General features: G+C 41.2%; 1 protein-coding gene across 1 annotated transcript in view; it reads right to left on the minus strand.

The window, feature by feature from the left end:
• The window catches only part of LOC135943855 (uncharacterized), a 79,332-nt gene that overhangs the window by 14,740 nt on the left and 42,629 nt on the right, over positions 1 to 21,963 (minus strand). The window lies entirely within an intron of this gene.

The raw sequence follows: 21,963 nt of genomic DNA on the forward strand, positions 1-21,963 counted from the left end.
CATAAAAAATCTATGCTTTTAATTTGGTTTATTAGAGCATCAAAATACTTCTTAGATTCTAAGTTCTTTAATTTTCCAATTTGGGTTTTTGAAAGCAAAAACAAAATTAAATACTTGGATAAGTAAAAAAGAGGACAAAGAGAGCGTGATAAGCAATTAAATAGCGTCAGTCAAAATTGGTAAAAAGCCGGGAAAAGGCAAGTAAGTAGCGTGGGTGCGTTGCCTGCTTTTTAACACACGCAGCAGTGCAGCAGGAGGGGAGGGAAGGGAAGGGAAACAGCAAGCAGCGGCAAGACAGATTTGCGGGGCGTAACCAAGTCACTATCTATTAACATTCACAATGATGTTAATTAATAATTTTATTTAATGCGAGGAAAATTTAACTGGATCAATTAATTATTTGTTCCAAATTGTAATTTTGAATGATCCAACGCTTCCAATTGAGGCAGAAATTATGTTCATTTGAACTTGGAAACTGCAAAATTGGGCAAAATAATTAGCAGATATTAAGGGGAAGGTCCGCCTTTGATGTTGGTCTTCGAAAGCAGGACGAAATTTGTTGCAGCGAGGGGCTCTAGCAGAGAGTAGCAATAGCTGCAGTGCGCAAGAGTTTAAACAAATTGCTCGACGACATACAAGTTAACTTTGCGAGAGCGAGCAGAGAGCTGAAAAGGAGAAAAATAGGCCAATTGCTCGACAAAGCAAATGTCGTTTTCTCGGACGAATTTATGAATGCGCTGACCAGAAGAGAAACTTGATTAAGACCGTTTTTGTAGCGCACCCGGAAATGTTATTACGAAAAAGCCACGCATAAATAACTTTGTGCTGCCGACGGGAATTCTTTGTGAGTGATTAAAAGGCGTAAAATCACGTAAGATGATTTAGTGATGCGGCAATTCGGCAACGGAAGATGTCGTTTAAAATGAAACATGCCTAAGAATAAAGAGATCACTTTTTTATGGTTGCCAGTCGGTCTTTTTGATATTTTTGTTTCTTTACTAGATTTTGATTGTAATTAGGGGCATCAATAGTATTGCAAACTGCCATTTTTAATTAAAATAAATATTAGAAAAAGGGAAAATGTGGTGTATTGTGGGACGAATGAAATCGGCGCCATTTTGCCGTGTAAATTTTCAAAGAAACTGCAGCAGCAACCCAACGTGAATACTGGATTTTGAAGGTTGCTTATCTAGATTAATTTTGATTGCTGGCGAGCCAATCGTTGCTAAATTGAACAAAAAATTTACTCAATCAAGCACTTTCCATAGCTTCTGGCAGTCAATTGTTTGTCTCAATTAATGGCAGTTTAACTGAAACGCACGTTTAATTCTTTAGATCTATAAAATCTTTGTTAGTTTAATTGTGGCAGTTGCCGCCACTCCCTGGCGCAAGTCAAACTCATATTCTGCAAAATCAGCAGCAGCACGGTTTCGACTCAAAAATTATTTCTCACATTACTGTTCCTTCACAAAATGATCGGAATTTCGTTGCGTGTGATTTGCTGGCTGCGTTCCTTGAATTTTTCTCTCGGAGGGTGACGAAATTTGGAGAATCCGTTGAATTCGGCTTCTCAACCGTGTGCGTGAGGCCTTTCAACACGGGTCGCATCTTCCGAGGTCACCACAGACCCACAATATATTTTTCCCGTGTTTTCCGAGCCTGCAGCTCTGCCACATCAAGCTGCAGATAATAAATTACGGCGTTTGTCCTCGCGCTGCTCGCCTCGTTCCGTTTTTCTGATTCGAGACTGACTTCACAGTGGACAAAACCAGAGCAACGAATTAATTTCAGCGGGGATGAGAGCAGCTCTCTCGTTTCCTTCACTGTTTCGTGCAAATTAAAGCAGCGGCTTCGTGCCAAATTAATGGTACATTTCACAAGCCAGTTTCAGTGCAGACAAAAATTTATATCAAAGAAAGAACAATTCACATTGTTCCGTTTCAAAACTAAAACATTAATTTAAATTAAATTTGGAATATTTTCGCCCCATGGAAAAAATTAGAGCCCAAAGCACGAAATTTTCTCTGATAAATCCCAAGGAAAGCTCACTATTTGCTGAAAAAATTTTAATTTAACTTTGAACCAACCAATGATTTTGAGTTTTCATCCCTCCAAGGCGAAAACAGTCAGGAAATTAATTGCTTTTTGAGAGTGCATATTAACTTGCTAGCCTCTCATGGCGGGCAATTTGCCGTGCAGGCTAAGAAATTTATTGTTTAAACTCTCGTCTACTTGAAATTCAACTTATTTTGGTTTTTTGGGCCAATGATACCCTTCACCTTCGATCCTGGATTCGACCTTTTTATTTTTTTTTTTAAAGTTTGCCGAGCAAAGGCAAGCAATTTGAAGGACTCGGTGCAAACACGTCGGATAATCTAAGCGAGGAATTTGTCAGCAATCTCTGCCACTGCCGTGCCGAGAGAGAAATCGTTACGCGCGAGCGCCGAAAAAGAAACGGAGAAAAGTGCGAGAGAGAGAAGGAGAGAGAGTACCGATATGCGTCCCGGGGGAATAACGCACACTTTCCTCTTCCGCCGAGCAAAAAAATGGAGTTACGCAATTCTCTTGGTGTATGTTTGCCGAGTGAGTGTATCGAATGGAGAGGCGTGTTGCCGCCACAAACCGAAAAAGATCCGAGGAATCTCTTTAAAGCTGGCAAAGCAAACAGCGCAGGGATGTACCTGCATTTCCGAAACCTCTTTTGGCGATATTCGTTCACATTTCATGCCATGATTATATCACTCTTCAAAATAACATAATGTTTATTTCGAACTGTATAATTGTGTGCTACACGGTTGCAAATCACTGTTTCTATAATTGGCGGCTTTTGTAACAAAACGAGAAGGAAGCACAAATCATTATTTTCTTCGAGGAATAATTAACAAGGGCATCGAAGGAATAAACATTTACGCACCACTTGCAATTAGAATCACGTTTTCGCATTCAAAGTACGATGAGTCAATGACGAGTCAGCTAAGGAAATTGTCAAATTTCCTTTTTTAAGCTATGTTTCTTGACAAATTAGGCAAATACATATTTATTATTAGACACCAACGGCGCACAATTATTTTTTACATTTTTTGTAACAGATATCTTTGGTGAGAGACATTGGTTTTTGTTTGGAAGAAAGTTGACTGATGTGGAAAAATTTAAGTTATTATCGGATACCCATTGTTTCTCGATTATCCCATTTTTTATTTTTTATAGTCACACGCTCTGCATATAAATCAAACCAGTTGCATACAAACCGTGAATGAGAGTATTCTTCGTCTCGGTGGTAGAAAAATTAATTTGGCACTTGGACCATGGAATCGAGGTAAAATATTGGAGACTCAAATCCTTTAAACTAATTTAGCAACGATTATGTTCCCATCTAGCTGGTCACATGTGGTTTTAGTTATTTTATCAAAGTTTTCGAAATTGTTATTTAAAAAAATTCCTCTATATCCGGAGAAAAATTTACACGAAAATTATAAAAAGATAAAATTTTGACATTTCAAAATCAATGCTTGAAGACTCTGATATTAATGAATATAGTTGGAGATGAAATTGGGCAAAGCGTCGCCGAATTGGAGTCGAGCTCGAAACGCGCAGGAAGCTCTCTGCCATGTCGCGCGTTCAACATACGCTCACATTTTGACAAGAGAAGAGCCAGCTTGCTTGCACTCTTGGAATTCCACAGAATGATACAGAGGAAAGGGGAGAATTAAATTTCTGAGAATTTTATTTATTAAATAGGGGTTTAAAGGGGTGGTGTTAACCCTTTAGATGGTCAGGGGAGGTCAAGACGAGTCTTCTGATATGCAGTTTTTGAAATTCTGATCGTTAAAACCTGAGATTTGGCGGAGAATTTTTTAAAAAAAATACTAAAATCAACTGAAATCTTCAAAATGACCTTTGACCTTCACCGATGACCTTTGACGAAGTTTCTGAATACATACCAATCGATTCCTGAGGGTCGAATTAGGTAAAATTGATGTTATTCCGACTACCGCGAACTTTTTTTCCCGCCAAAACAATATGAATGCGAGGAGTGCGCATGCGTCAGAGCATGCTGGATCTGAAAAAGAAGTCATTCGTTCAGACGGTCTCTCTGCAAGTGCTCAAACCAGCTCTCACGCATGCGCAGTCCTCGCATATACGTTCAAATGGTTTTGGCGGGAAAAAAGTTCGCACGTCCCGCTGGACATTTTGAGCGGAAAAAACATCCACTTTACCTAATTCGACCCTCAGGAATCGATTGGTGTGCTCAGAAACTTCGTCAAAGGTCATCGGGAAAGGTCAAAGGTCATTTTGAAGATTTTATCATTTTTCGGAATTTTTAAAAAATTGTCTTCACCAAATCTCAGGTTGTAACGATCAGAATTTAAAAAACTGCATATCAGCAGACTCGTCTAGACCTCCCCTGACCAGCTAAAGGGTACTCATCCCCGCCCCTTTCAACCCCTATTTTATTTTTTAAAAAATGAACACAAATGCTACGGCTAAATAACTGTTTTTTCTTTAGAAATTCGATATGCAGAGTGGAGTTATTTAGGGGTAGATAAAAAAGGCATTAGGTGCCGCAGGTGCTTTTTGTGTCAGGTCTCAGGGCAGATGCACTTGCGGCCCTTTGGGTCGGCCGAGAAATTCGGTTCGTCCCGCAATGAAGTGATGCAACCAAAGGATTATTACACTGCGCGTCGTGTCACCTGTCCGCCGCCGCCGCCGCCGCCGCCGCCGCCGAGAAATGAGAAATTTGGCGCAAAAACAGCTGCTGGCCAGCGCGGCTCACCTGCTCTCGTTCTCAGTGGCTGCCAGGGAAGCAGGGAATCTCTTTTTTGCTGCCGCGTGTCCGATGATTTACAAAGTGCAATAAATTAATGCAACAACAATGACGCGCGTTTGCTTTTATCGCCGCCTCCGATCTGACTCGCCGCGGAGAAAAATCGCGGGGAGACCAATTTTTTCTTCCATGTGTGAGTGTGAATGGTGACGCTTCAAAGTGTCAGCAATGGAAAATTGGCAAAATTAATTGGACGGCTGGTGCACACGCACAAACACGCGTGGCTTCAAGTTAAAAAAAAATCGTGCTTTTTACATCGCTGGGTTGCGTAAGGAGGTGGTTTAAAATGAGTCGCACGCGCGCGGTTTCATTTCAATTTCTCTCTCAGGAGCGTCAACAAGCAGCACGCAGATCGGCCAAATCCTTCGGCGACTTTGAATAATAAACTCAACTCGCATAATGCCGCGTGTACGTACATATAAGCCGGTGATTTTTGACAAGGTGATTTTAACCGGTCACATTTAGACCGAAATACCGTCATTATCATTTCCAGTTGCACTTTTCCAGGCCTGGCGAGGCCCCAAGCGGCCATGTATGTTGTGGACAAACGCTGTTTTTGAGCTAAATTTTCTAAATTAATTAAAAATCGTAACTGTAGCCGTTTTTTCAGTCCCGCCGCATAACTGATTTAAAGAATTTGAATTAAAATCGCGAGTGCAGATTTTGAAGAAATGGATTGAGAGCCTGCCTGCGCCCACGCCAGAATTTACGTTTAAATGAACACGCCGATGACTAATGTCGAGTCTCGGATGCAAAGCATCAGCTGGCCGCCAACTTTTGTTCGAAATCGCGCGTGCCGACCAACCACAAGAACAACACTGACTCTGAATCGCCCTGCAAGTTGCGGAGGCAGCAGGCGGAGGCGGACGCTATCTTTTGTAGACGCGCGCTTACTTTTTTGTTGACGCATCTACTATTTAGCAGACACGTAGCTTCTGGGTCAAGAATGGCGAGCATTTAAAGTCAAATAATGTCTGAGATTGCGCCAACTTGAGCCGCCCCCAGTTGCCCCAGGGGATGACAGCCCCCAAAACTTGAACCGTCGTCTTATCAAAGACGACAACACGCAATCTGCGAATCCTGACGTAAACCTCGTTATTCTGAACAGATTTTCAGTCTCAAAACTTCAACCTAGGCCGTGACCTAACTGTATACCACGGCACTCTGTTCAGAATAACGAGGTTTAAGTTACATTCCTCAATAGGCGCCAATATTTCAAACCAATTTGTTTTTCACTCGAAATGTCCTCGGATTTAATTAATCGTGGGAAACTTTTTTAAAAAATCGAATTTTAAAATATAATAAATAATATAAACATGAAGAAAATAAGATAAAATGTTTAAAACACGTGATCTATGTTTAAATATAATTTTTTACATTTTTATTTTCTCAGGTGACGAACAACATCCTTTTGAGCCTGGCCATCAAGTGTGATCGACAACGTCGATAGATTTGATAAAAACCGCGTAGTTCGACTCTTGGTAAGTTATCTCACAATATTCTCAATTTATTAGTACCCCGCACGTGCCCCTGTTGCTCTTTTAGCTCTTGAAAACTCTCTAAATATAATTTTATTATGTTCATTTTTTTTAAATAAAGCGGCGGCAAGATATTTTCGAGTTTTGACTTGATATTTTTAAAAATCAATAAATTTAAAAAAACAAACTAATTAAAAAGTTTTAAATTGATTGAACGTGTTCTCATGGCGTCGTTCAAATTGACACGCGTCGATGTTATCTCGAGAAGGTGCGTCTATTATTTTATTTCGTAGACGCGTAAACAATATTTAGGCAACGCAGTTCTCATTGTCAGGTCAAGAAGAGCCAATTTCTCAGATGTTGCGAACTGGGACCCATGGGGGTGACAGCCCCGAAACTACAACCGTCGTCTTTTATCGACGACGAAAACACGATCGTGAAGATAGCCGCTCGCGAGAAGGGCAATTCCCCGATTGACCGCGCGGCCCAAGTTGGCCGCCAGACCGAGCAACGGACCGGCCGATCAAAACTCGTTTGAATTTGTTCCTCAAAATGGCACGTCTCGTTGTGCGTCGCGCGATCTGGGTTCGCGCATTCGCAACAATTTGCATTTTTCCGCAATCATCAGGGTTCGCCAATTTTGCAAATTGCAGCGTTGGTTATTTGCGCAATAAACGACCGAAAACAACTAATTTTTTCACATTTGTCCGATTTTTAATTCAATGTCACAAGAAACCATAAATAAAATAGCGGCTTTTACCTGGAACACCAACCAAAACGACCTTTTTCAGGGTAATCCTATCTTCGACGCGTTCTTAATTCTTTTTTCTGCTTTTCTCTAATAACAATATGGCGGCGATCAGACCAACGAGTCACGCATGCGCATCACTGATCGCGCGAGTGTTGTGCAGTGTTACGTCATCAAAACAATATTTTTCCCGCCGGGTCTGCGAATTTCTATCTTCTGTTTCGATTTCCAGCAAATTTTCCGCTCAAAATATCCTCATCGCAAATGGGCACATCGTCAACAGCGCCCGCGAACTCTAATGACAATATGGCGGCGGAGATGAGACCAACACACGCACGCGCAATGAGGTTCAACGCGCTTTTTCCTCTAAATTAATTAATAAAGCCGACTTATTAGTCATTTTCAGGACTATTCAATCCATTCCAACGCTCAGATTGCACTGTTTAACGCTATTTGTTCCTTTTAAAGTTGAATTTTTCAAAAGAAATAATAAATCTAATCAATTTTTTAAATAAAAAAATATATACGATTGAGAAGTCAAGATTGAACGAGTACCTGGGCAAGAGGGAGCTCATACTGCTGCCTGAGGAGGCGATTGTTCTCTTGCAGCCGCTGTCTTGCCGCGCGTTCGAGTTTTTCGCGCCGCTCCGACGACTGTATCAGCTCCTGCGGTGAGATCTGTGAATGTTCGCCACTTCTTCCTCCAACTGCAGACAAAATTATCAATGCCAGAGGCCGCAGAGTGATTCGGGACGGACCTTTTGGCTCTTGGCGACCTTCCTGACGCACATCTCGAGCTCTGCCTTGAGGTAGGCGGTCTCGTTGACCAGCAGCTGCACCATTTCGGACTTGGGCAGCACGAGTTTGAGGCGGCGTCGCGGCTTGGCCTGCTCCTGCTGCTGCGTCAGGTCGGGCTGCTACCTGCTGAGGTACCTGTGCGCCAGGAGGCGCGCGTGTCTCTCGGGCGAGACGTCGAGCACCGGCAGCCGCCTCCTTTCGCGTCCTGCTTCATCTCCTTGGCCAGGTGCTTGAGGACGCGCGACTTGCTCAGGTAGTCGGCCGGAATCTCGTTGAACTCGCGCGTTTCGCCCTGCAGAACGCCCAGCCCGCCGCCGCACAGAGTCGGTGATGCCGAAGAGTCGCCTTCGAGTGGCTCGACGCCGCGGAAATGTAGCTGTCGCGCAGACTGGACAATCTGCACACACAAATTTAGGGAGAAATTAATTAGAAAGGCGAAGGAAACGAGCTAGAGCACCTGTTGGGCGAGAGCGAGGCCCAAGGTTCGAGTCCCTCCTCACCATTCGCGTGGACGATGAGGGTGTTGTAGCTGGACGCGTTGTCCAGGCTCAGCTGCGGCGGCCAGGGTGAGGCGCCAGGCCGTCGGCAGGCTGCAAAATTGCGTAAAATTGTCGAAACACGCACGGTTATGTAAAACCTGCTTTTCCTGTCCCTGAGGCTCCTGGCGGGCGGTGTGCTTGATGACATAGCGCTCCTCCTGGCTCAGGTTCTCGGTCGAGGTGGACACGTCCGTCTCGGAGCCGCTCAGACTCGTCTTTTTGGACGTGGGTTTGTCGGCTGCTATGGGACACAAATACATACCCAATTACCCATAACAATATGCAAAGTTCTGTGCGAATTCGCGAGAAAATGGCACCTGCGGCAGGTTTGGCCGACGCCTTGGCTTGCACGGGCAGCATCGCCCTGGCCCCTGGCATCGCCGGCGGCCTCCGGGCGGGGGCGGATCGCTCAGGCCGATTCGCAAGCCGTCGCCTCCACTTGCCGAAAAATCGTATTTCTGCTGCCCGTTGCTCTCATGCGTGTTAGTCACACAGCGTTGCCAAACTTCCCACGTCGGACGTTGCCGCCCACGCCCACTCTGTTTGCGAATTCCGATTCTGATACCGGTTTTTAAATTCATAAGCTATATTATTTTAAATGTGTTGAATTTGTAGGGTTATATACTCGCTTCAATTTTATTCTTTTTTTGTTTTTTCACAGAGCCATGACCGCCCTGCCACCAGTTTTCGAGCATCGCCTGACACCGGCTGAGTGTTTTGATTTGCCAGCAACATTGGCAGCCCTGACTCAACAGGCTGGTTTCACGGCGACAGGTGCTCTCAAGGTAAGTCGAAATCGCTCCGGAAATAAATAGTTTTTTGTCAACATGTTATTTTTAATCGGGTGCTCGCTCAGCACTTTCCTACTTTCCTGCGTCTCGTCCAGCTTGAAATCTTCGCAACAGCTGTGCAAAGAATGTCGTTGAGTTGAAATATTTGATGTCGTTTTGTGTCAATGAAATTTTTTTTTTAGAGAACAAAATGCAAAGCTAAAGTTAGCTTCTCTCTGCCACTCATTCCTTTGATTCGGGAATATCATTTAAAAACTTGGCAATATTTTTTATTAATTTTATGAGAAAAAATTATTAATTTAAATTGTTCTTTCTGCTCGGTAAAGTGTTTGGAAGCTTCTAGGCAAAAGACATACATTCAATAATCAATCAGAAACCGTTTGATGGTTTTTATTTAATTTGGTGTCAATTAAAGCCATGCAATTTATGTTTTGTTAGGTCTTATATATTTATTGTGCTAACGGTATGCTACCCAGTGAGAAATTGGCCAAGTTTTTACGAGTCAGACGGGACGGTCCAGCGTGGACTGATGGTTTTGGACAGTCCAAATAAACCCAGTGCTAAAACTCATCCTCTTTTTCCTGTCCAATAATGGATTAGTCGAGTGAAAATCAGTTAAGGTTATTCGAGCGCGGCAAAATGAAACTTGGACGGAGAAGCAGTTTTTATCACAACCATCGAAAAGGTGAATTTCTCTTTATTTAAAAGTGGTTTCAAACCTGACAAAGGACGAGTCGAGTCAATTCAAGGACATTTCGACTGTGTCCTCTCCAAGACGGGTAAAGTCGAGTCCAGTTTCGGACACTTAAAAAAATAATGGTCGAAATTAAATTTTTTTTTAAATGGATGGTGGCAAAAAGGTCCTTACGAGAAGCAGATATAATTTAAACTATTGTAAATGTGGATATAATTCAATTTAAAAGTGGTTTCTAATTTTACCAAGGGCGAGTCGGGTGTCCCGTCAATTCCAGTTTAAGACATTTTCACCAAGTCCACTTTGGGACGAATCAAGTCAAGGCTAGCTTCAGAGACATTTCAATAATTTTTTATTTTATAATTTTTTATTTTGAAATCTAAGAGTAATATAATGGAACGGACCGCGAGTGCAAATTTCGTGATATTTAGTAAGCCCCTTAATCAATTTTGTAATGGAAGAAACGCGAAAACCAAAAATGTCGACGCGGCACCGCGCAGCGCCGCCCTGATTTCAGCCCGAAAATGAGCATTGCGCCGCGGATATCGTCCTTGGTTGGTAAAAGCGGGCGTCGTGCGCTCCGAATAATAAATTAAGTTGGGAAAATTTCTGCACTTTTTTATTAGATTTAATGACAACGGTAAAAATTGGAAAATTGAAAGTGGCTTCAAGTTTTAAATTTTGGTTAATTGTGCTATGCATATTCCAAGAAAATTCCCAAGAATAAATTTAGAAATTATTCAAAGAATGTTCCAAAAGTGGAAGCAAAATTTTTCATAATTGTTTTTTTCCTAAATCAAAGTTTCAAAAAAAAGGAAAATGTTATATTGCTATAAATTATCTTAGAATAAAATTAGTTTTCTGTACATTTTGCTACTATCAAAGAATTCATGGAACCAAAATTAGTTAAAATTCAGGCGATATAATTTTCACAATGAGTAAAAAATTTGGTTCCCATAAACAATCATTCCATGCATAATAATGTATTATTTTCAATAGTTTTATGTATTGAAGCGCTTAAAGGGGAAAAAATAAAGTGATTGGATGGATTGCAAGGGGGAGGCGGGAGAGTGGTCAGCATTAGAGTCCTTCTATTAGAGAGTTGTGCAGAAGGGCTATACGAACGCGCCTACGCCTCGCGCATCTCGGCCGTCCTATCTTGCCCCATGTTAAAATGAAATTGCGACGGTGGCTCTGTGGCAGGATTATTGGATGCCGCCCACCGCGAAATTGGTGTAAGACGAAAGAGCACGAGTTAAACTACGTTTAAAGTCGGAACCAGGCTTGCAAATCAAATGGTGTTCGAGAAATCCGCTTCGCAGAAACGCTATTTTGGCTGCGAGAGCTGCCCGCCAGCGCCACGACGGTGCCGCCGGCGAACGTAATGGCGTTCCCACTGCCACTTGACACCGGCGCGACGAATTCACGCGATCTCATTGGTCGGCTGCCTACCACTTAAGTAGTATAAGGTAGTAAAAACTGTGGGAGCCGACCAATGAGATCGCGTGAAATCGTCGCGCCGGTGTCTGGTGGTAGTGGGAACGTGTCGTGACTTCCGTTCGCCGGCGGCACCGTCGTGGCGCTGGCGGGCAGCTCTCGCAGCCAAAATAGCGTTTTTGCGAAACGGATTTCTCGAACACCATTTGGTTTGCAAGCTTGGTTCCGACCTTAAACGGAGTTTAACTCGTGCTCTCTCGTTTGACACCAATTTCGCGGTGGGCGGCATCCATTAACCCTGCCACAGAGCCACCGGCGCAATTTCATTTTAACATGGGGCAAGATAGGACGGCCGAGATGCGCGAGGCGTAGGGGCGTTCGTATATCTCTTCCGCGCAACTCTCTAATAAAAGGCGTCTAGTCAGCATATAAGCAACGGCGGGCAAGCCAGCAGAGGCAGCGCAGGGATGGGGAGGGAGAAGGCAAGCTGTCTGCTGTCCTGCTACGCCAACAGGACCCTCTCCCTAATTCCAGAAGCTTCCATAAAGTATTCTCTATTCTCCAGCAGCAGAAAATTCTCGTTGCGTCACCGGCGTCAATCGTCAACCGTGTTTTTAGTTAATAGTTTTATTTAATTTCGGCTGATTTTTCGACCAGCAAGAGGCCATAGATGTTGGAGAAACTCTCTTATCAGCAAATAATCCAGGTAGGTACTTGTAATTTGGTTTTTTTGGTCTCGCCGCTGGTTTGACAATGTCTTTCCCCGATTTGTTCCTTTTTAATTAATTATTTGTAGGGTTGGGAAACTTAGACGATCGACTATTTTTTTCTGTTCTCTATTTCTTTCCAAAAACATGTATAATCTTCACGAATCGTGAAAAATGAAGACGATTGACACCCAGTGAAAATCATCTAAAAGCGTCTAAATTTCCAAAAATAGGCAGTTTGCTGGGAAAATTATCATATTATATAATATAACAGAAAGCAACGTAGATTTGCCGCGATTATCTAGGCTCCCAGAGCCATCTCTGCACGGGTGGATTTTTTTCACCCGCACCCAACCACGGAATTCTAAATTTTAACCCGCACCCGAAACCGCACTACCGAAACCCCGAATCTTCATATTATAAATTTTGCTATTCACCAGTTGCATTAAGCCCTTAGTGTTCGAAGCCGCGACCAGATGTCACCACCGTATACTTTCGTAATATATTTAATTTTAAGGAACTTCCGCTGTGATTTCAGACTCAATTCTTCTACTATGCATTCTTCACTTAATTTATTTTCTTTTGACGTGCTGAAACCAAAATCAGTCCAGCCATTCGCCGTAGAAACGTCGGAAAATATCTTATAATTCAAAAAGTGGTTTTTCACGTTTCTCCGGCGATTAGCTAAACCGATATTGGTTTTCAGCATGTAAAAAAGGTTAAGTGAAGAATGCACAGTGGTAGGATGAAGTCTGCAAGTGTGCCTTAAAATTGAAAGTATACGGTGGCGCCATCTGTTGGCGGCTTCACAAAATATTTCGTTTTTTTAGTGCATAAACCCGCAACTGCACCGCCAGAAACGATAAAAAATTAAACCAACCCGCTACGCGGTGCAGTTAACCGCGGGTTTAAACCCGCACTCTTACACCAGTGCAGAGCTCTATTAGATATATATTGTCGGTAGTGTCATTTGTGTGACAAAAAATAATAAAAACAAATCGTATAAGTACATTTTCCTGCTTTTTCCAACAAACTTTAGTAATATTTAAGTGAATTATTAATTTGAATAACTGAAAGAAAAACGGAAAAATATCGAAAATGCATGAAATTGGCATTAGAAATCACTATCAGCCTTCTCAAAACAGTCTAAAACCGTCTAAATCACCAAAAACAGTCTTTTGAGGGCAAAAAGCGTCTAAAAATAGTCGACTATTTTGTTAAAAAAAAAAAACAGTCTAAGTTTCCCAACCCTAGTTATTTGGCCCCTTTTCCTTACAGATCCGACCCGTGCCCGCAGCTTGCTCTCGTGACTACAATGCAACCGATGCAAGCTGCGCAGCTTTTAGTTGTATGATCATTTCATATCATAATGTAATGTAAATATACAACGTACATTATTCACGACTTTTCGGTTTGATAATATTTTAGTATCCAAAGTGTGTTGTGACGTATGTACATACGTATTTGAATACATATTCACTTGCAACTTGCACATAACGTCATTAACGTCCTGGTCCCGCCGGGATCCCTGCGCGGTGTGCTGTGTGGTGTTGAAAAACCGCAAACCGCACACCAAAACCGCAAAAAATCGCAGTTTTGGTGTCGAAAGTGGCGGTTGCGGTGTGGTGGTGGTTTTGAGAGTGCGGTTGTGGTTTACTGCGTAAAACCGCAAAATGTTTCGCGTCCAAATTTTGTCACAAGAAAACATGATAAAATCAAATTTTTCCCCTGATAATGTTTAAAATTTTTCTTTTGAGTTTTCTTTAATAAGTTAAATTTTTTCCAATTGCAATCTAAAATAATTTGTTACGGTATCTAACAGTAATTTTGAGAATCATGAATTTGGGCAAGTTAATAAAAAAGGGCCATCTCAGGATTCAATGTGGTGATCCTTCGATCAAAGGACGACGATGAGCTGCAATTCCTGTTATCCTGCCAATTTGGTTACCAATTTTTTTAATTTCCTCACTTCTATATTCCTACTTCATTTCCCTTTTAATATGGTGTCCAGTACAATCTTTTTAATCAAATATAAAATCGTATCCGGAAAAATCAAATTGTTTGCACCAGTTTGGTAAAATTCCTTGATGTTCGAAGTCATGTCTAGGCGTTCGATTTTAGGGCAATTCCACCGCGATTTCAGACTCAATTCTGCTGCTGTACTTCTGCTTGTAGAATTATTTATTTAGACGTGCTGACACAAAATCAGTCCAGCTATTCGCCGTAGAATTGTTGGAAAATATATTTTCATTTAAAGAAAGTAGTGGTTTTCACAATTCTATGGCGATTGGTTTAACCGATTTTGGTTTTCAGCACGTTAAAAGAAAATATATTAAGCGAAGAATGCACAGTAGCAGGATTGAGTCTGCAATCGCAGTGGAAGTGCCTTAAAATCGAAAGAAACCACTGACGCTATCTAATGGTGGACTCGAACGCCAAAAAGGCTTACAGAACTGGTGAAATCAGTTATAAAATCAAAAAATATTACAGAAAAAATAGAAAAAACCCTTCATCTTGAAATGATGCTAGAATTTCAGTTTTCATTGCGGTTTTTGCGGTAAACCACAACCGCGGTAGTGGTTTTGACATTTTACAATCTCTGCGGTTGCGGTGTGGTTGTGGTTTTGAACCTCGCGGGCGTGGTGCGGATGCGGTACCAGAATTTAACACCGCGCAGGGGTCTCCGGTCCCGGCAAAATTGCGCAACGTTCAACAAACACCCAAATTTTATTCTTGTTTATTCTTGCCATGTCATATACATTATTAAATACAAATAATATCAAATATCAAATTTTCATTGTCGGATTGATTGTTGCCCTTTTCTTGCAACAAGGAAATTAGCGTTTGGTTGTTGAAAGTTGCGCAATTTTGCCGGGACCAGGACGATAACGTACGTACATACGCAAGTTTGTATGAATTCATTTTTAAAAATGCGTATTTGAGCCAGGGTTGTATTATTTGCTTGGCACCCATATTTTTCACCACTGGTTTTTAACACTCAAATTTTACTTTTAACCAATTTCTTGCGCAAGATATGATTTTAGTCCATAATATGTAAATATTTTCCCTGCGAAAATCTAAAATTTGTGATTGAAGCGGTCAAAATATTCTTTACCACGCAGAATTTTACTTTTAAATTGCCAGTATTTGCTGCATCAATATCTCGAAATATGTCTCGTTAATTTTTTAAAGACGGAGCTATTCAAAAATTATTGAAAACAGGTGCAAACGTTGCCTGCAAGAAGAAAATTGTTAAAAACTCAATTTACAATGCACTGGATTTTTTCGAAATTGCGGGTTTTTGCATCCCTGATTTGAGCAACAAATAAGCCGTGCAATATTAACAATTATTATATTCTCTGCATTTTTGTTCAACGATTGATTTACAATATAAGTGTACATGTTTTGTATTTTATATAATTACCCAATTAATATATAGTAGGATAACCCTCTCTTCTTATAAATAATATAAACAAAAATATAACATTATGCAGATACATACACCAAGTAGTATTTAATTTTGGGCTTCCAATAATTAGCAGAATTTCTAAATGACGCCAAAATGAATTGCTTTCTTTCGCGTTACATGTATGCAAATGTAAAACATGATATAAAAATTTCGTCCATGTGACGTCTTTTCCTAGCCCGTCTAAAATCTGTCCAAAATATCAGTCCTATTTCCGTCTCTTTTGCACCCTGCAGAAAATTAGCCCAACCGTGGTCATTACTGGTCCCTGTGGGCCACGAAAGGTATAAGAGGCCGTAGGGCCCAGCAGGACCGTCTGGGGTAGCCGGGCCACGCGGGTCCAGTTGGTCCAAAACTGGTGTAATTCGCCCCGTCCTTGATTTGGCTCATCCATCCATTGTGTCGAAAACATGTCCAAAGGTCAGACATTAGTCCAGGTGCGTCAGTTGGACGAGACTAGTTTCAGACGTCCAATGGACGAAATATCACTGGGATATGCAACCCGCTTCATCTCGGAGGGTTCTTACTTGCCTATATTTTCAAGGATTGTGTTGGATTCTAGTGTGCATTAGAGGATGAGAAGATTTTTGAATCTGGGATGTTAGGTTCTGGCGTTTCGGTAGTCTTCTTTGAATCGAGTTTTAGGCAGGTCTACCGGAGTCCAGGTTGCGATCTGTGTTGGTTTTCCCGTCGGTCAGAAGTCAACGTGTCGTCGAAATAATGGCAGCCAAATAAAAGATTCAAAAAAGAGGCGTATAAATTTCATTCCCGCGTATTTTGTTCCATTTCCATGAGCCTGATGTGCCATCTAACGGCCGATTCACCAAATACCGGGCTAATTAGCTTTTCGAAGATATATATCAATAAATATATTTTCTGCTCGCTCGGTTTTGGCCAGGGTTTCGTAGTTGCAACTGAGCGGTTTAATACCTTGTCTTCTTTGCTCCTTATTGCTTCAAATAATTTTTACATTAAGGCTGGGGTTGATGCTTTTTTGCAGGCGATAATCCCTGCAGAAGTTCATCTGCATAATTTGGATGCAGTTTTCGCGGACAAAACCTTGTCCTTGAACGTGAAGCACCAAAAGCTTGCTAAGAGACGCAATGGCAGGAAAACTTACACCGCCCTCAGCTATCATACAAGTCGGCGATTTCTGCATCAGTATAGGGAGGACGCTCTCAAGGAAGAGTAAGTTTTTTATTCTATTATTTAACTCTGTTTTTTATATCTTCATAAAAATAGGAAATATAATTATATATATATCTGCAAACTGGAAATCACTTACGGAGAAATTTAGGCATTTGTTGTATTGCGCTGCCGTGCCGGTTGGCGAACAGCCGCCGGCTCCCCCTCCCACGCTGAATTACCGCTGCTGCAGCTCTCCCCTCCCGCTCCTTTGTGTTTATAATTCGAATGATAGTAGAGCACTGTGCGGTACCAACTTTCATTACCATGGCGTAGCCGCATTTTTTTAAAATCAAAAACCCGCAACCGCACCACAGCCGCAATTTATTTATTGATTTAGAACAAAATAAGTTTGTTTTGGCAAGGCTTCAAATTTCATCATATTTGCGCGAAACTCCAAATCTCAGGTTTTAACCATCGTAATTGCAATAAAAGACTCGTCTTGACCTCCCCTGAGCAGATGAAGAGTTTAGGGGTTCTTACCTTCTACCCCTATACTTTAAACACCTCGACAAAGAATAAAATTTTACAGCTGTGGAAAAATTTATTATTTTATATTTTATTTCAAAATTTTTTTTCAGTATTGGTTGAATGGATGGTGTGGTAATTCAGTAGGAATTTAGGGTGATTTTAAATGATTTGAAGCCAAGTTAATGCAAGTGGAAGCATGTTTTTTTTATTAAAAATTTGGCAATGTGGTTGAAAGGGGATGAGGATTAAAGCTCCACCTCAACACTTTGCCTGTTTAGTAGAGGTCAAGTTGAGTCTAACGGTGGGAAATTTTGTGCAATTCTGATGGTTAGAACCTATGATTCAGAGGTTCAAGGAACCAAAAAAGTTGAAAAAGTTTTTTTTTTGTTTTTAAAAATTAAATCTAGAATAACGCCAGTCTGAAAAAAAAGCCTGCTTTTTTGTTGCGGGCACACTTCCAAAGTGATTCTTGGTCCGATCAACTTGTCCAGTAACAGGCCCGTTGCGTTTATGATGTATCGCTATAACGTTGCAGTAGTTGATTGGCTTGAAATTTGGATTTAACACGTAATTTATTCAAAGAAAGGATGATTTATTAATATTTTTGTATTATCATAAAGTGCATTTTCCCAGATATTACATCTATTGTTCTAACTTCCTTGAAGACATTTGGACGATGTTATACAGCGTTCCCTTGAAAATTTATATTTATTTTAATACTAATTTTGTATTTTTTTTTCTTGCCGGAAAATGCAAAAAATAGCGGTGTTATCCAATTTGTTAAAAAAAACAATTCTGCATTTTTGCGCATTGTAAACTTCGCGAACCCTGACTTACTACTAATACACATATAACAGTCGCATAATATTAAAAATGATAAATTTTTGCCTCTCAAGATTTTCGATTTTTTTGCGGTTCCACCGCAACCGCAAAATTTTAACCGCATCTGCAGTTGTGGTGAGCGGTTTGCGTTTTTTGTATCAAAACCGCAACCGCACTGTGCTCTAATTAATAGTTATTTTTTATTTAAAAAAAATTAAATTTCATATGAATTTAACCCTAACCATCATATTTTTCCATATTCTTCAGACCGAAAGCGCCGGAAAAATCCAATTTTTTTTATTTTTACTGGTCACGCCCTCTTATTTGAGCAAAGGAAATTATTTGCTTTCGGGGAGAGAAAAATTATGAAAATTAAAAAGTAAGAAAAGATAAAGAATAGTACTTTCAAGTCTTGAGAAGAGTTTTTATTTTGTTTTTAAATTAAAGACTTTCGTAAGGGTTTGACCCGATTAAAATTCACCAGTTCATTAGTAGCGTCAAAAACTTAATTCAGAAAGCTGATTAATTTTCCAGTTTTTTATACATCGGACAAACGTTTCTAAAATTTGCTATTTTCACGCTAATTTTGTCTGAAAATTTCAGTTGTCCCTTAAGGAAACATAAAATTTTTTTCGGGAAAATTTAAAAAAATTTCGCGGAGATGAACTGCTCCTATATTGATTTGAGAAATAAATCGACAGCTTACATAGTTAGCGTTTAAATGTGCCTATTTACTTTGCTGGATGTTTTTAATTATGTAATTTTAAAAGGGCAAAGTACGACGCCGGCTTGTTGCTAGAAACCAAAATGTTGAACGGCGTAAGCATTTTCTCTCCAGACCTCAATTGGCGGGCAGATTACGCGTCGGAGGTTGAGAATCTCAAGATAGTTGATGAGAAACTAGAGGTAAGCGCCTAATCTAACCATACACTTGAATTAACATCAATTTGCTTAGTCGATCCACCCGCTCACATTTGGGAAGGCCGTGTCTAAACTGTTAGGGGGCGAAGCGATTGGCATTTCAACAACCATGACGTACTTTGGCAGTGTGGGGTCCTTATTCTTCCCTCACACTGAGAATGCCGGACTTCTATCGTATGTGCTACACCTGTCCGGGGCCCCCAAAGTCTGGCGAGTATGTGCCCCTCAGGACGCAGGACTGGTGCAGGAAGCGATAGCTGCCAAAATTGGGGCACGGTGCCACCATTTGGCACAAAAGGACATTCCCCTTGACACGATAGAGCTCCTCGAAAGAGGAGTTCGGATGTATGAGGTAGGATATGTTTTAAAAATTTTTCTTAAAGATTTCGTCTTTTACGAAGTTTCTGAGCACACCAATCGATTTTTGAGGGTCGAATTTATAAGGCAAAGTGGATATTTTTATTTTGTGGATACCATTTGTCCCGCCAAAATGTGAGAAGTGCGCGCTTCGTCAGAGCTGGTTTGAACACTTGCACGAATGACTTCTTTTTCAGATCCAGCCAGCTCTGACGCATGCACACTTCTCGCATTCAAATTGTTTTGGCGGGAAAAAATTTACACTTTGCGCTGTACTTTTCGGTCAGAAGAAATATCTATTTTATTTAAATCGATACCCTCAAGAATCGATTGGTGTGCTCAGAAACTTCGTAAAAGACGAAACCTGTAATTAAATTATGTAAACTTAATTATGTTGTTTGTCGGTAAAATCAGGTGATACAAAAACCAGGGGAAATTGTCCTGACAGCACCCAACGCATTCCATTACGGCGCGAACCTCGGGTTCAATGTGTCAGTTGCTGTGAACACGGTTTTTGATCTCGAGAAGTGGCGGCAAGCCCTAGTAAACAACCAGACGGTGATTTGGAGGGAGAACCCCTGCAGCAACAGGAGCTGCAGGGGAAATGAGGATGAAATGGACGTTGGACGCATGATCGAGACCTCCAGACGCCTGACTTTTGAGGACTTGTTCCCCCCAGCGCCCAAGTAATTTATGCTACAACATCTTTTGACTATTTCATTTGAAAATCTCGTCCTATTTTCCAGCCTTACTGTCGATAATAATGTGGGGCCTGCTGAACAAGCAGACGTTGCTGGCCCGTCCTCTAGCGCGTCCTCTGGCCCGTCCGCCGGCGCTTCCGGTGGCGCGTCCCGTATTCAGAAGCGCAGCAGACAGGTAATATACTAATAATCACTATTCACTTTCCACAAATGCTTTTCGCAAAGGGAGGGGAATTCCGCAACGGTGCACTCTTTGAGCTCAGGTGGCAGGTCGTTCCACGGTTGCACCACTCTGAAAGAAAAGGCCCGCTGGCCGAAAACACTATGCACTGGCGGCGGCTGCAGTCGCTGGTGCCGTTCGTTTGCGTCGCCTCGCAGCTGTCGTCTCTCGATGATGCGCGCACGGTGGTTAAAGTCGATAGCACCTCCCTCGCATTTTTTTAAAACGTTCAGATCTGTGTAATTTAGGTGCATTTGTATGGGCATAACGTTCTCTTCTTGCGGCGGTGGCGCACGTCGTCCGTGGATAAAGCGCATTACTAATATTAAAATGTTTAAAATGGGGAAATCTACGCGGGAAAGTTTTACTTATGTTGCAGACAAATGTTGTAATTTTTTTCTACGTTGTTTGACTGTTAGGCTGCCAAGTTGAAAATGAAAAAGATACGCAGGATAATGAGGAGAGATGGCAATTTGGCTGCAGCTGTCCAGGATCAGAAGAAAGATGGCCCGTCTGGTTTCAGACATATGACTGCCCATCAAATTATAAACCATGTGTTGCGCACCAGGTGGGACAAAAGAACGCTCGACTGGCTCCGGTCATCCCCGACGAAAGTAGCCAGGCACTTCCGGGAGAGGTACATATATAAATTACTAATTAAACAATTGCATAAACCCATGATATTCCAAGCCGCCAACAGATGGCGCAACCCTATATTTTCAAAAGAATTTATTACATTGGCACTTCCGTTGTGATTTCAGGACCGCGACCTATCAATAGATCTGATGCCGGCTTGAAGACAAAAGAAGTCATCCAGGGAGCCCTTTGGGTCCAAAAACTTAATACAAATACACAATTCAGTCACAACATTTTTCCTTTTTTTTAAATGTGGGTGTCGGATCGTTGTTCTTTAATATTGTTATTTATTTGAATTCTTTATTGTTATTACATTATATTGTTATTGTTTATTTTTGTTATTTTATATTGTTATTGTTTATTTTTGTTATTTTATATTGTTATTGTTTATTTTCATATTTTTTATTTATATTTTTTATCATTTATTCATATTTATTTAAAATTTTATTGATTTTTTTTGTTATTTACGTTGAATTTAAGAGTTTGCTGCGATTTGTTGAAACTAAAAATTGTAATGCATTTTGTAATTTGTACCTTGGTCTAAATTCCACGGCTTAATTGTATTTTTATTGTGGTGTGCACCACTGCGTTTTGTAAATATTTCACATTATGGCCTTAATAATAAATAAGATTATTGGACAAAAAATTCCCTTTTTTATTTTTAAAGTTAAATTAATACTCATTCTCTCCCAAGCCATTTAAAAGATTAAAAAAGGTCAAATTTGGCGATTTGCGAATTTTTTGTATTTATGCCATGAATTGGAGGATGACGTGCGCGGCGCTGGACTGGAGCCGTGAACGATGATTGGGGGGCCAGCGACCACCAGGTGACGATCGAGGACCACGGCCACATTTCGGGTGAGTCCAATTTCCTTTAATTTTTTTCTGTTTCATTTTTACCTTAATTTTCCCTTTTCTTCTTAATTTCCAGCAGGGTCGTGCCCGCCTGTGTTTTTGACGCTTGTGGGCGTGACCCTGCGGTCTCCTTTTTCAATTAATTTTCCCTTTTCTTCTTAATTTCCTCGCTCTCCTGTTCCAGCGGGCCGCCGACGGAGGCGCCAGTCTGCGCGTGCGTGGACAAGTGCCGCGTCGTTCTCACGCGAATACCTGAGCTGGACGCCCTGACGAACTGCTTCAACCTAATAACAGGGTACATGGCTACAGTCA

The sequence above is a fragment of the Cloeon dipterum genome, chromosome 4 (assembly GCF_949628265.1).
Source record: "Cloeon dipterum chromosome 4, ieCloDipt1.1, whole genome shotgun sequence".
Lineage (NCBI taxonomy): Eukaryota > Metazoa > Arthropoda > Insecta > Ephemeroptera > Baetidae > Cloeon > Cloeon dipterum.